This window comes from Bos indicus, chromosome 5, assembly GCF_029378745.1.
Source record: "Bos indicus isolate NIAB-ARS_2022 breed Sahiwal x Tharparkar chromosome 5, NIAB-ARS_B.indTharparkar_mat_pri_1.0, whole genome shotgun sequence".
Classification (NCBI taxonomy): domain Eukaryota; kingdom Metazoa; phylum Chordata; class Mammalia; order Artiodactyla; family Bovidae; genus Bos; species Bos indicus.
The window spans coordinates 26,051,412-26,064,897 of record NC_091764.1 but is presented as its reverse complement, the minus strand read 5'-3'; the positions used below and the strand labels follow the sequence as shown (position 1 = coordinate 26,064,897).

The following is a 13,486-nucleotide window of genomic DNA, read 5'->3' as shown; positions in this document are numbered from 1 at the left end:
AATTACTGGAATAATTGGGCAGAGGAGACCAGGCTTCAGTTAACAGCCAGTTGCCTGGTTTCTGCAGGAGAGCAGATAAGGAGCTTGCAGAAACGTGCAAGGCCTCGGCCTGGTGCCTGTGATCCAGCAGGAAAGCAGGAAAAGGGATTTGCCTAGAAAGGCAGGGCTTGTACCTGGAGAGGAACTGACTCCCAAGCAAGGGGACTCAGAGAGGACAAGAAGCAGACAACTGGGGATGGGTCGCAGAAAGAAAGGGTAAATAATATATCAATTAGGGACGCCCAACCCAGAGATCCTGGTCTTCCCAGCTCCCTATCATCCTGGCGACTGTCCACACTGTGTATTTGCCTTTGCTGGGGACACAGCAGATTGTTTTTATCAGCTTCTCAAGGGGGTCTGGGACCCAGAAACAGCTAACAGTCATTCCAGCCCAGGTAAAGGGACCCAACCTCTCCAGGCTCAATAGTGTACAGTTGACTGCCTGGGTCTCTTCGTTTCCTGCCTTTTGACCAAAGACGGTTGTTATTTGAACCCTGCAAGTTCTGAGGTTTATAGCAAACCATCCCCACCTCCTGGCCTGAGCCTAGAGACACCTGCCCAGAGTCCAGCTTAGGCAAACATATGTAAATGTCAGCCCCTCAACTCTCTCTCTGCATTTCCGTAAAGAAAGTAGCCACAATCCATCGGTGGGCATTAGGTGTTGGAGGGTGAGGGTACAGATTGTCTGCAGAGGAAACTGTCAAAAACTGGGGGACTAGAAATGAAATTCCAGGTTTAACTTAGCCCACTTTCCAGACTTCAGTCCCTTATCCAGACCCCAGGCAGATTGCCTCTAAGTGTTCTGAGAGGAAATAGAAACCAAAGCAGGGGCCTCCCTGCTCCAAGACTTGATGGGATCCTGCAGACCTGGATCCTCACTAGATGGGGATCTCTGAACCTGACTATCTCACCCCATGCCAGTGACTGCCTGCCCCCAACTCCCAGAAGGAATTATTCTACAGGGACCGAAGCAGGGGGATTATGACAATTAAGAAATAACTATATGAAACAACCTAAATGTTACTGCAGCAGAAAATCTGAACCTTTTTAAAGTTAAAAAAAATTTTTTGATAACTTTATTTATTTATATTTTTGGCTGTGCTGGGTCTTTGTCATTGCATAGGCTTTTCTCTGGTTGTAGAAAGTGGGGGCTACTCTCTAGTGGTGATGTGCAGGCTTCTCATTGCTGTGGCTTCTTTTGTTGCAGAGCACAGGCTCTAGGGCATGGGGGCTTCAGTAGTCGTGGCACTTGGGCTCAGTAATTGAGGCTCCTGGGCTCTAGAGCACAGGCTTGATCATTTGTGGTGCATGGGCTTAGTTGCTCTGTGGCATGTGGAATCTTCCCAGACTAGGGATTGAACCCATGTCTCCCGCATTTGCAGGTGGATTCTTTACCACTGAGCCGCCTAGGAAGCCCCATCTCAAATTTTTTTAAACATTAATTCTGATCAGTTTGGTAGCATCCACAGAGCAGGCCTGAGGCATCCGGCATTTCCTCAGCCAGGCTAACTGCCTCCAGCTGATTTATGTTTATTTCATTTGTATATTTCTTAATGGATCAGGTGGTGTTTCCTCTTTGGAACTCTCAGGCCCACTGGCAGCTCTAGCCCAACCCAGGTCTTGACTCTGGTTTAGTTTTAATATATTTGGGATTCTGGAAAATCAGGAGACTGAGGGCAGAGGGCAGAGCCTGACTTGCCCCCTCCCCTATTTCCTGGCTCCAGGTGCCTCGCTCCAGTCCCTAACCTCCCATCTTAGGGCTGGAGCTACTCTCTTGCCCTGGCACTAACCACTGGCCCCAGCAGAGCTCCTGTGGCCAGCGACCACGTGATCCCCCAGCCAGGCTCCCGTCCATGCACCCAGATGCCCTAGCCTGTGGTGGCCAGTGGCTGGGAAAGGTGAAACTCCCTCTGCCAAAAGCCTTTGAATTGGTTGCCATTCAGTTTACTACAAGTACCTATTGGGCAATTCCTCTGTGCCAGGTGTCAGAGAGAGTCCGTGCTCCGGAGCTCCAATCTAGTGGGTAGGGGTGTGTGGAAGCTGGTGCTTGGCTTTTAACCCCAGCTGAGGGATTTCCACTCCCTTCCAGCATCCTAAAGATCTTGGAAGCCCTGCTGGCTGCTGAAACTAAGAGCCAGGAAACTCCTTCATGCAAACCATTCAGCAAACATGCCTGCAACTCTCAGGTTTTCAAAAAATAACGAAATGAGGTTGACGGTGTCTTTTTTCCCAGGGGATGGTTGGTGCAGAAGAACTGTGGAGCCTGGGCTCCGTGGCATCTGGAAGGGGCTGCTGGGAGAGCCGTGTGGATGAGTAGAAGTGAGGGACAGAGGTTCAGTTCCATGTTCCCTCCTCATTAAGGTCATATTCTCCCCATAAAGGCTCAAGGCAGGGCTATTAGGGAGCTAAAGAGGCCCCTAAGAATCCCAATTTGGGGACCAACAGATCAGAAGTGGCCCAAAGGAGGAGAATTTGGCCCAAAAGCCCAGGCCTCAGAGAAGGAGGGTGGGGAGGACCTCCCCAAACTCCTATCAGAATAGGCCCAATACTGAAAAATTCACCCCTCCATCCACCAGACTCCTCAGGAGCACAGGAGGCCCAGGCTAAAGCAAGCTTTATGGGGTCACATTACCTTGGTTTCCTGGCCGTATTACCGGAGAGCAGCAGGGACAAAAGTGTACCCCACTTCCTGCTCCATCCCTCCCAAATGTCTTCATCTCTAAAGCCTACTCCTTAGAGACCCCAAAATTAGGGTTCAAGAGAAAGGCACCAGGCATATGAGAGGGGCTGAATGGTAGCCAATCTTTGGTTCATCAAAAGCCAAACCTAAGGCCCTTCAAGATCTGTTCCCTGCCTCCATCAGTGGTGATGGTAGGATATCCTACCTCCATCTGGGTGGTAGGACAGTTCACTGCCTTCCCTTCTGTGCCACCTATGTCAGCCCGTCACAAAATTGGTTCCACTTTCAGTGGGTGCCCACTGTTTACCTCTTTCCTCCCTGACTCTCCGTGCTGAGCCCCAATGTCCCTCCTTTTGACTTCCCCTGCTCTGTTTACCCTCCTGTAACTCCATCCCTCCATAAGTAAAGAACTCCGCTAGCTGGTTTCCTAGTCGGCCAGATCCAGCTGCTCTGTTGGCCCTCTGAAAACATTTCCTGAACAAGTCTCTCCCAGCCCCTGCGTATAAATATGCCTGAACAGAGATAGACTGACCTAAGCCCAAATACACACACATCATGAGATAATTACACCCTTATATACATACAGATATCTCTATAGAGTTATATTCGCAAGTGTCTATAACTCTTGCGAGATAGCAGCATGTACATATAGGACTATAATTACTTATGTCTATTTTTATAACTATGTAGTTATAAATAGATATGCCTATATATAGTGATAATAATATAGAAATATCTCCAGAGCCATATATGGCTCTAAGTGAGTGCTCTAACTACTCTATATCACAATCAATAAGTATATATCTCCTGATACATAATTCCAACGATATACATTTATCTATATAGCTGCTCAGAGCTGTAAATCTGTCAGGATATCAAATGTCCATAAAGCTGGATGGCTAGAAGAGAGTCGTATATTTTCCTATATATAAATCTGCTCTTACAACTACTGTATATGCACAAATACAATGGAAATAATTATATTTTCCTCAAGCATAAATCTGTAAACACAACCACAGCACATTTAGGTATGGTTCGAGATAGAGCAATATTTTCTAGACATCAGTCTGTCAATAGAGCCACCAGTGCCTCCAAACAGAGAGAGTTATAGTGGGAGGTATAAATAAACTCTCCAGCCGCCAAGGGACGTGTAGACCGAGATGTAAACAGGACTCTAAGCCGCCTTTCTTCTTCTTCTTCGCGAGTTTCCTGCTGAGAATACAGTGCAGAGGTGTCTGGGTGGTGCTATTTCCCCTCTAAAGAGGACTGGAGGTCGCTGGACTTTGGGAAATCAGGCAGGAGTTGGTGGGAGCAGCCCAGAAGCCCCTTCTAAGTCAGCCGACCGGTGGCTGAGAGCTTGGGCAAGTGGAGAGGCCTGGGGGAGAAAAAATGAAGCAGAGTCTGGCTTGAGTCACTGTCCCCAGTTTTAGGCCCCAAATCCTCGCATCAAGGAAGCCCCCCGACCGACCGGGCATCCAAGCCGAGAGAGCCAGGAGAGCCGCGGAGGCTTGGGAGAAGAGGGCTGCAGGCCGACCCGGGGAGGCTGAGACTCAGCGGGGTCGCCTGCCGGTGCGGGCCCGCACTTCGCCCCGTCGCCCAGGGCAGCTGCCTCGGCGGGCGGCTGCCTGGAACCCAGACCTGGGCCCTCTCTGCGCGCTCCGCGCTCAGTGCTTCCACCGACCGCAGTTCTTTCCTCTTATTGTTATTTTGCCGGGTTGGTTATGGCAGTGTCCTCCACTCCGCACGGTTCTCAAATACTAGGACGCCCAAGGGTCTCTTTCGGATCTTTGTATGTCTACACTGGTTTTAAAGAAGTGACTCAGTGAAAAGTGTTTCTCCGTCTTTTCCGACCAGATGGGTCACCGGCTGTTAAAAAAGAATCCAAACCCCTTAAAAGGTTTGTGACTTAAAATTTTTTAAGTTTTCACACCCACTTGTTATGATCGTTTTATCTTATTTCTCTTTTTAAAGTTAGCTAATTTGTTTTTGTATTCCTTTTTTGATTTTCTTTCTCTTTTTTTTTTGCATACGATTATTTTTAAGAGGGGATTTCGTTAGACCCGAAACTGTGGGACGACTTCCTCCCCCGAGAAGCGTAGGTCGCATCTCTACCCCTCTTATTTCATCCTCCCCTCAATACATAAATTCATAAGATGACCAGAAAATTGTACCTGCATAGAATGAGGCGGACGTGGACGTATCCGGGACCCTGCGCTTCTCTTCCTTTATGGAAATCCTCTCCGCTCCAAGCCCGCGAAGGAAAATTCTGCGTGCCTCAAACCCTCCTTTCTTTCTCTCTCACTGTCCCCCCTCTCTCACTCTCTTTTTTTAAGACCCCAGGAAGGCAACTTCCCTGGTCTTGCCTCGCGCTCTCCCTTCTCTCCGACAAGGCCATAAATGTTTTTCAGCGTGGATCTCTGCCCGCGGCTGGTCCTCCCAGACAACTCCAACTCGGGCACCTCGGCAGCTCACTCGCTGGGCCTGGACCCTGGCTGTGATCATCCCCTCTTCCCTTTCTGCTCCTGTAGGCCCTGACCCTATATGCTTTAATTCCTCTTTAAAACAGGGGTTCCAAAGAATCCCCAGAGCTACTAACCCTCCTCTTACGTGGGGTTCCTCCCCGATCAGACAAAGCAAAAGCCGAGAAAGAGAAACAAGAGAGAGCAGCCTGCAGCCTCGCCTTCTCCTCCTCTGGCGGAGGACCTTATCTGGGGAGGGGGTTCCCAAACCCAGCCCCACAAGGGCATAGAAAGAAGCTAACTTCCTTCCTTTCTTTCTCCCTGGGTTGCTGTGATCATGACTCCTTCTCCTGTCCCCTCCTCAAAATATCTCCTCTTGCATTTTATTGTTATCCTGCTAGGGAGGGACTGTTAACTACTGTTTTTATTGTTATTATTTATCGTTATTATGATTGTTGTTAGAGATTTGTTCACCGGGTTTGGGGGTGGGGGGAGCAGCAGCCTGGCCCAGAGGGAGGCCTGCTTGTCACACGTGCACATGTACACACACACACACACACACACACACACACACCCCTAGCATGGTGCACACACAGGTATATATCCACAAATGCCTGTTATAGTCAGGCCCTGGAACAGCAATTCGCAGTAGGCTGGCATGCTCTTACCCTAGCACACAAACAAAACATTGCCCACACACACCAGCATTCAGTCGCAAACACCACCCCCAGACCAGTTTCAAAACCCACACAGCAAGCTTGCAAGGAAAGGAAAATAGGTAAGAATCCACTTGCAGAGATCACTTCTCTCCCAGAATCTGGAGGGGTGAGTCAAGCCTCTGTCTCTTCACCCCCAGTCTCTCTCTCTTTCTCTTTTTTTCCTCCTTGTTTACAGCTTCAGAGAGCTCAAGGCCCATAAATCTTGAGGGGCCTACAGAGGCAGAGCACATTTGTATGCATCGTTAGGACTCGCTAATACCTAAGCCCATTAACGAGCGTGTTTGCTCGTGGTTTCCGGTGTGTATTAACTTATAGTTAAATTCTGGAGGAAAGGGCATTGTGAATTAACATATACCAAATCCATCACGGGGCTTTTGTCATATCAGATTAGTCAGCGACGGGTTTTGGGGAGTGGAATGCCTGAGTCGGGGTGTACCCACCCACCCTCTTAACTTTCTGGTGCAACATGAGGGTCTAGGGTAAGAGGATACTCCTGTCCCAGCCCTAGCATTCAGATCCCCCAAGCCGGCGGCTGCACACCTGCGGGACGGTGGATGGCCCAGGGACCGGGGTCTCGGAGATCGGCGCCGGTGAATGGAGGCGGGCCAGGGGAGGCCCAGCCGGCTGGGCCGGTGGTTGTGCTGGGACCGCTCGGCCCGCGGCTGCTGGGCTGTCTGGTTTCGGCTTTCTGAGGAGAGGCAAGTGGAGTCGCTGAACTTTAATTAAACAGAGGAGAAGACAGTGGGGGAAGGACCAAACGAACGGAGGAGGAGGAGGCAGCCGAAAGGCCGAGGAAAGGAAGCAAGTCCGACTTGGGGAGATCTGTCTGCAAAGGGCCGCAAGCTGGGCCCTGGTGATGGTCTATCCCTTTCCTCACCCCAGCTTCTCTGCCCTAGTCAAGGACGGTCATTCCAGCCCTCTTTTAAAAAGAAAGAAAAGAAAGAAACGGTAAAGAAAAAATCCTTTCTAATTATAAGGCATGTTTCAGCCAGGTGTTCTCGGTTCCAATGACTCAGACCCTGTTGGAACTCCAAGGATCTGTATAATTGGCTTGGACAGACAGAGATGAAGGATGCCACTTCTGGAGGGAGAACGGAGTGGAAGTTCTTTCTCTTGGGGTCCTGCAGAAAATGCCAAAGACAAAACCAGCTGAATTATCGTGTCCGTGTAGATCTAGTTGCCTGTTTAAATAAAGCAAGCAGGGAGGGACGAGGGTGGATTGAGTTGGGGGGGCGGGGTACGGAGATCCACGGCCGGCCGGCCCGGAGCGGGCTGACGGGAGGGAAAACGCCTCCCTCTCCCCTTGCGAGAGCAACTCAGGGGCCTCCCTGGCCGGGCTGGGGCGGCGGCGCGCGGGCCGGGCCGGGGCGGGCCGGGGCCGGCGGGAGGAGGGGAGGCGGGGGCGGGCCCTCCCCGGGCGCTGTGAACTTTAGCTGGGCCGCCGCCTGTCAGCCCCAGAAAGCGTTAAAGGTGCAGCAGCCCGCGCCAGCCTCCGCAGCCGCCTTTGTACGCGTGATTTATGACTTCAATCTTGGTTCACCGAGAGTTCACACGGCTTTCGCTGCTGTTGAAGGTTAAAAGATGGTCTTCGCTTGACAAGTGGGACTATTGAAAATTCCTTCTTCTTCGTTTTTTTTTTAAAGAAGCGAAGAGAGAAAAAAAAAATTGGGGAGGGGGAGGGGACAGAGTTGCAGGTGGGGAAAATGGTAAATCAGGAAAGTTTGTCCCTCTAGGATTTTTTTTCCGGAACTAGGATTTGGGGGTATAAGCTGGGGAGGTGCATGGAAAGTAGGAGGAGCTAGGGAACAGATTTTTTTTTTTTTTTTTTTTTTTTGGCCTCTTTGGAGGCCAAAGGAGTGGCATTAAAACACATACACACACAAACTCGTGCTTCCACAGTTAATTATCTGGATAACTTGAATCACACCTAACTAATCCTCCTCTTGAGACCAAAAACTGGGACCAGGGAAGGAAAGAGCTTGAGGTGGGTGTGTGATGCCCACCCAGTGTGTTTGGCTGACCGTCCACCTTGCCTGTAGCAGTTTTTCAAGGGCACCCTTGTACCACAGATTTGGAAAAGGATACTTTTAGGTTCCAGTTGTCCCAACTCCCTTCAACCTGTAGATTTAGCTTGACGTGCACACTTGAGGTACATGGTGAACTGATGGGAACACTCTAGAACTGGGATTGGAAACCCTTTCTAATACCAGATCTCCTTGTGCACCTCCACCATCTTCTCATTCCTTCTTCCAGTACTTTGCAGGTGGTTCCACATCAGAGATGGTGGTCAAGGATCACCTAAGGACCAAAAGATAAGGCCCCTTTGTGGTCTAAGGCGGTGAATGCTTAAAAGAACCAATCTCTCCTTTTCAGATTCCCTGAGAGAGAGAAGATTCCCTGGAGCTGAGAGTTTCTGAGCAGCTCTTTGAGGTTCCTTTAAGATTTTTTTTAATCCCCCAAAGTGGGAATTTGGGGTTGTAGGTGTTGGGAAGAGGAGCAGCAGAGAGCTGGGTCTGGTGCTGGGTATGCCTCCCTAGCCCTGTTTAGACCCCACCACTATAACTGGGCTTCCTGGTAGCTCAGATGGTAAACAAGCCTCTTGCAATGCAGATAAACCTGGGTTCGATCCCTGGGTAGAGAAGATACTCTGGAGAAGGGAATGGCTACCCACTCCAGTATTCTTGCCTGGAGAATTCCATGGACAGAGGAGCCTGGGCTACAGTCCATGGGGTTGCACAGAGTGGGACTTGATTGAGCGACTAACACTTTCACCATAATTGATGCCATGTAGAAGTGACTTAGCAGCAGCAGCAGATGTCTTCTCAGGAGGTCAGCCTCTCTAATTCAGAAGCTGGAACTAAGGGCATCCACACTAGAAGGGGTGCTTCCTGTTTCCCTTCCTGCAAAGAGTTGGAGAGGTCTTCTGCCACCCTCTGAGGGCTCCTAAGGCAATCTGCAAGAGAATGGAAGGAAGAAGGAGGAGAGCCAGAAGATAGCCACATCAGTCCCTCCCACACCCCATATATAAACAGTAGAACAGGCAGTAGGGAACAGAGGGATTCCAGAAGTCCAGAATCCCAGTTCTCAGGTCTCCCTGGCATGGATGCCCCTCTGGCCTTGGAAGAGCTGGAGGCAGTGTGGTACTATGTTTAGTGGCTTGGGGAGGGAGGGGGGATAGTTGTTGGGAGGAACCAGCCAAGGAAGCTAATGAATGCCTTCCATGTTTGGCTAGGGAAGCAAAGGAATGAACTTAAGGGCCTCTAGGGAAGTGATGGCTGTACTGAAGTCCCCCTCCCATCCCCTCCAACTATGTTCCTCCCTGGGAAATCATTTCAATGGGCTTGTGCTTATCTGCAAGTGGGGAATAATTATAAATTATTAATTCATAATTAAGACTGTTGGTGCTGACCATTGCCCTCCAGTGGGCTCCTTGATTTCCTTCTCCCCTGTGAAGCACAGGGCAGCCTCTGTTAGCCCCTGCCCTCAGAACAAGCAAACTGAGGCCAGCCCCTTGAACTCAGCCTCTATGTGGAATGGTCACCTCACGGTGCACCGCATAGAGTGTTTATATTCAATAAATCACCTCCCAGGAACTTCAGATTTCAAAGTGCTTTGTAGGCTTGGCTCCTAGAAAGACAGAGTGGGGACTGGACGTGAGACCCCAACAAGAAAAGCATCTTGGCCAACCTTGTGTGGAGAGAGGAACTAAGATGTGCCGGCAGGACTCCCAGGCGCAATGTTCAAGTGGTCTGGGATCAGGGATGGGTGGTCTGCCTCCCCTGCTGGGAGGGGATGATGGCTTCTGTCAGCCCTCTGGGGACCCCTGAAGACACACTGGGCTCCTTTTCCTGACCCCCTTTCCCCCCACCTCACTCCCCTGTAGGAGGCACCACACCCTGGGATGGTTGGGGTGGGAAAGTAGAATCCATCAGTTGTTTCACATGTGTAATGGCCTAGAGAGAAAACTGTCCTGAGGGATAATTTCCCTTTAAATCCCTGCCTGCAGCTCACCTCCCTCTGCACTGAGACAGTTCTCTTCATCCCCTCTTCCTGCCTTTCCCGTCCTCCGGAAATACGATGGGGAGGGTGAGGCAGCTCCCACAGCTGCACCTAGAAAGAGACAGAAGTAGGAAATGAGGAGAGGGGTTCAGACTTCCTACTTCCCTTGACTTGTCCCTCTGTTCCTCAAACTCAGCTTGACACCTTGATAGCAGGGCCCTCCCACCTCCCTCCCCCAACTCTCTCTCAGGGAAAAGAAACCCTCTCTTCCTCCCGGAGGCAAAGGCTGCTGTAAGAACACCACCACTGGGGACCCGGCCCCCATGCATCTCTCCATGCTGTCTGGTCCCAGGTAAGCCAGTGGCCCAGCCAGCGCACATCACCGCTTCCTGCCCCAGTGGAGCTGGTCCACGGAGTCATCTCAGCCACCACCCCAAAGTTCACTCGCTCTTCCTTCAGGCCACCCCAGCGTCTCTGGGTCTCTCTCAAGCCAGGAGGCAGGTAGGAAGCCCATCCAGAGAGTCCTCTGGAGCTGGCAAGTATATTTTAATTTACTGTTTGATGGCAAATAAAGAGACCTTGGGAAAAAAGGGAAGGAGCAACTGTGCCCGGCATCCTCCCCACCGGCCCCTCCTTTGGACATTGGCTTTCTCCACGAAACAGTGCACTGTTGTTCTTGGACAACCATTCCCCACCATCTCTGTTCGAAGGGTTTGAGTTTCACCCTCCGTTCACCCCCATTAATCACCCCAGCAGCTAAACATCACCCAGCCCCCTCTGGCCCTTTCTCTTCTTCTTGCCCTTAGTATTCATGGCGGGCATTCCTCACTGCTTCGGGCCTCACAAAGACCCCTCCTCTGACACAAGTTCCCTCCCCGTCCCAGCCACCCGGTCCTGATGATGGGCTCTGCTCAGCGGTCCTGGTCCTGCTGTTCTCCGACTGCCAGCTCCTTCCCACACCCTCCTTCAGGTACCTCAGCCCTTCCCCACAGACTCTCTCCAGCCTCTCCCACCCACCACCACTCTTTCCTTCATGCCCCATCCACGTGTAGCCCCTCTCTACCCTTTTCCCTTCCTTTTCCCCAATATATTCCCTAGGACCTTCAGATACCAGCTAGGAAACACTTCCCTTCCAGCCTTGAGAAACTGAGGAGCTAAAAGCATGGGTTTTGGATTCAAGTCCCAGCTCTGTCACTGGCTGGTTGTACGACCTTAGGCAGACTGCTTAACCTGTCTTAGATATCCATAAAATGGACATACCCACTGACCTTATGGAACAGTTGTGTGGATCAGATTAAATTTTATTTGCATGGATCCAAGCATTCAGCAGGAGCTTGATAAATGGTGGTTATTAATATCAAGCTTCTTGTAAGGAGGGAAAAGGATGCTCTTCAGATTCCAATAAAAGTGAAGGAATTGCCTCCTCTAGCATCTAAAAGGGAGGGATAACAATGATGGTGTTGTGCAGATAAGCAGCGCCCTACACCAGCAGCCACTCTCTTCTGTTAGCTCTCTAGGGCCACGTCATTTGCCACACATTGGAACTGCCTCTGGAGCTTTAAGAAATACTGATGCCTGGGTCCCACTTCCTGAGATTCTAATTTGGTTGATTTGGAGTAGTGCCCAGGCTTCTGTATTGTTAAGAACCCCTCGGGTGGTGCTAATTTGTAGCCAGGGATTAGGTACAGGCCCTGGGAGAAGAGAGGTGCTAGAAGGCTGCCTGTCCTGCTGCCCTTTTCCTGTGTGTTAACGGGAAGTACAGCAGGAAGGGTACTCAGCCTAGAACTTCTCAACTTGGGGCCCCCTCAGCAGCCACATTGCTTCAGGTGGGATTGGTGGGGGGCTGTCACTCAGGATCGACTTGAGATTGCAGAATTTCAGACTTTGATCCTTTTCATTTCTTACAACTATTGGGATTTAGAAAGGGGCCACTCCAAGAGAAAACAGGGGAATGGACAAATGGACCCCTCCAAGGTTCCTCCCTCATCAGAAAAGTATATGATCCCCAGACCACCAGTGACAGAGGTAGAAGCAGCTAGTGGGGAAAATCTGTAATTACATAGTAAATGGAGTTTCTACCTGGTTGCTACAATAATAGGCCAAGCAATTAGGATACAAGTTTCCAGGATCTTTTCCTATATTTCCAAAAAGACAAATCGCCCCCAGGAACAGAATCTGCATATTGTAATTAACTGATAAATATTTCATGCCTGGCTCAAACTTTCTCCTCTTCTATTTAATGGCCACAAACTTGAGCACAGAGGAAACGGGAAGAGAGAGGGAGGGGAGGGCCAGGAGGCCCCACACTGGCTTTGAGGGAGGGAGAAGCTGTCTCAGTTGCTTCTTTACTTTCCTCCTGTTCTTTTAAGGAAACATTGCTCACCTGAGAAAATCAGGTCCCAGGTGGCAGAAGATGTAACTTGGGCTTCTTGGCCTCAGCCCTGACCTCCCCCAGAAGAGGCCAGTCTCTGGTGACCCTGGGGCGCTGGGAGCTGCCTGCTTTGGAGTCCAAGGGCCCAGTGTTTGAATATAAGCTCAGTTCTGCCATTTATTAACCAGTTGGTTTTTAAGAAATTTACTCAATTTATCTGAAACTCAGTTTCTTCATCTGTAAAACAGGCATAGCAATCTTTTCCTTGTAGGGTTGCCTGTGCCCAGGAGTATTACACCTGATAACTGTTGTTATCAACAGTGACAGTGTATAATGATTAGTCACCCCATTGCATCACATTGCACTGTATCCCTTCCCTTGCCCAACCCCACCCCAATGTTTATGGCACTTAATTGAATGCTTCCTGTGAATGGGGTGAATACCTTACCTCATTTAATCAACACAACATCTCTGTGAAGGGAGTATAGTATTACCTCCATTTATTATCTGTATTATGCAAATAAGGGAACTGGTACCTGTAGCAGTTGAGTTTCTAGCCCAGGGTCACCCCAGGATGGGCTTAAGAGCACAGGCTTTGTGGTCTTTGATAGTTTCAAAGTTGGGCTCTGCTGTTTCATAATAGCTATAGGATCCTGCGGAGTAAGCTACTTAACCTAAGTCTCAGTTTCTTCATCTGTAAATTGGGACTATTCATGGTATCTATCTAAGTCTCAGTTTCTTCATCTGTAAATTGGGACTATTCATGGTATCTATCTATGCTCAGTCCCTCAATTGTGTCCAACTCTTTGCAACCCTATGGACTGTGGTCTGCCAGGATCCTCTGTCCATGGGATTTTCCAGGCAGGAATGCTGGAGTGGGTTGCCATTTCCTTCTCCAGGGATTCATGGTACCTACCTGGAAGATAACTGTGGTACTTAAGTGTGAAATTTACAGGCAGTGCCTGACTCGGTACTGGCACTGCTAGGTGCCCAGCAAGTATTAGCCATCCTCATTTTGATCCCCATTAGACCAGAAGTGGCCTTCGGCAGTTCAGCCCTGGTGTCTCCTGCTGTTTGGTGGTGCTTGGAGGTTAAGTGTGTGAGGTTCTCCACAAGCCACAGAGCTGCTCTCTCATTAACTCCCCCTCTCTCCCCACACACACTTCAGTACTCAGGACTTGGGAAAAAGGACACTAAACAGATTATGACTCCATTTCGG

The 13,486-nt window shown here is 50.0% G+C and overlaps 1 long non-coding RNA gene across 1 annotated transcript; it reads right to left on the bottom strand.

Annotated features, from left to right (window-relative positions):
* Positions 1 to 1,530: 1,530 nt before the first annotated feature.
* On the bottom strand, positions 1,531 to 6,429 carry LOC109559013 (uncharacterized). The gene is made up of 2 exons (XR_011566544.1): positions 4,891 to 6,429; positions 1,531 to 4,585 (listed from the first exon to the last, which is right to left on the bottom strand). It is a non-coding gene; the product is annotated as an uncharacterized lncRNA (long non-coding RNA).
* Positions 6,430 to 13,486: the final 7,057 nt, after the last annotated feature.